The sequence below is a fragment of the Morone saxatilis genome, unplaced genomic scaffold (genome assembly GCF_004916995.1).
Source record: "Morone saxatilis isolate NCDOM2014 unplaced genomic scaffold, NCSU_SB_2.0 Contig21, whole genome shotgun sequence".
In the NCBI taxonomy this organism is placed as follows: domain Eukaryota; kingdom Metazoa; phylum Chordata; class Actinopteri; family Moronidae; genus Morone; species Morone saxatilis.
In genome coordinates, this window is record NW_023339774.1 from 7,892,885 (window position 1) to 7,894,141 (window position 1,257).

Sequence of the window (1,257 nt, forward strand, 5' to 3'; positions counted from 1 at the left end):
TGTCATTGGTAACACCTGTGTTCACTTCACACTACTAATTAGTGTCAAAACTGCTGTTGTGGTCTATTTGCCCCATATTTGACCACATAATGGGGAAAATGGTTGCTACTGTCAGGACGTAAATTAGGAAAACATAGTCTAGCTTTTTGTTTTTTAAGTTTCACGCGTGAGTGTTGGATTAGCATAACAGATTTGGAGGTGGATTAAGACTCATTTTTTCAGGCTGTCTCTGTTGGTCCACATCAGGATTTAAATATTCTTCCAAGATTAAAAAAATCAAAATGGGGAAACATATATATTTTTAATAATGTGACCACTTGCTTCTGTATTTATGCATCTTTCTCCTCTCTATTGCCTTTTGATGTCTCTCCTTCTTATTCCTTTAAACTGTGCATGTCTTTCTCTCTCTCATCATCTCTTACCTGCAGCATCAGCAGGATTTGCAACAACAGGTCAGGTGTTAATGTGAATTTCCTGATTTATATAATGTCCTTCTTTCATAATCTCTGGGGGGGGGGGGGACTCACAGACAGACACACAATGACAACTGTCCCACTCTGCTGCTTTGCTGCCTCTGTTTGCTGTTTACATTAGCAGGTATACAGTTTAAACAGCCATAAACGCATAACTCATACTCCACAGGTAGGCAGTCTGGAGCAGTGTGAGTTGCATAGTTTACTTTGTTTCATATACCACAACAACATTTATTTAGTGTGACCTACTGTATGTACAGCTCTATTTTGCAAGTATTTTTGGCTTTACGTATGTTTGCATACGTGAGTCATCACAATTCCTGTGTTGTTGTAGGAAAAAATGTTTACTATTTAATTTCCATCCTGCTTCTTTCAAAAAATTCCAATACTACCTTCTTCTTGGAATTTGTGTCATAGCGTGTAGTGAAATATGACTACATACAAATATGCCAGCGACCTTTGATGTAGCAAAGGGATATTACCAGGTCACTAAATCTCAGCAGGCTTGTTTATAAGTCAAAAGGATTAGACTGCAAGAAAAAAAAAAGAATAGGTTGTGACTTTTTGGTATTTTAAAGCAAAGGTGTTCCAAATAACATCCGATTTTATAGCCAATCAAAGTATACGGCTGCCTGTGGTTCACTGACTAGACCCACTGATGTTTCCCTCAACCAATCAGATTGTTTCAGCATTTCTGCTTCCAGAGTAGCTCTGTACGCAAGCCTGTTTATGTAACTAAAAACATGAATTGTATCAGAGAGTGATGAGCAAAATCCCTGAAACC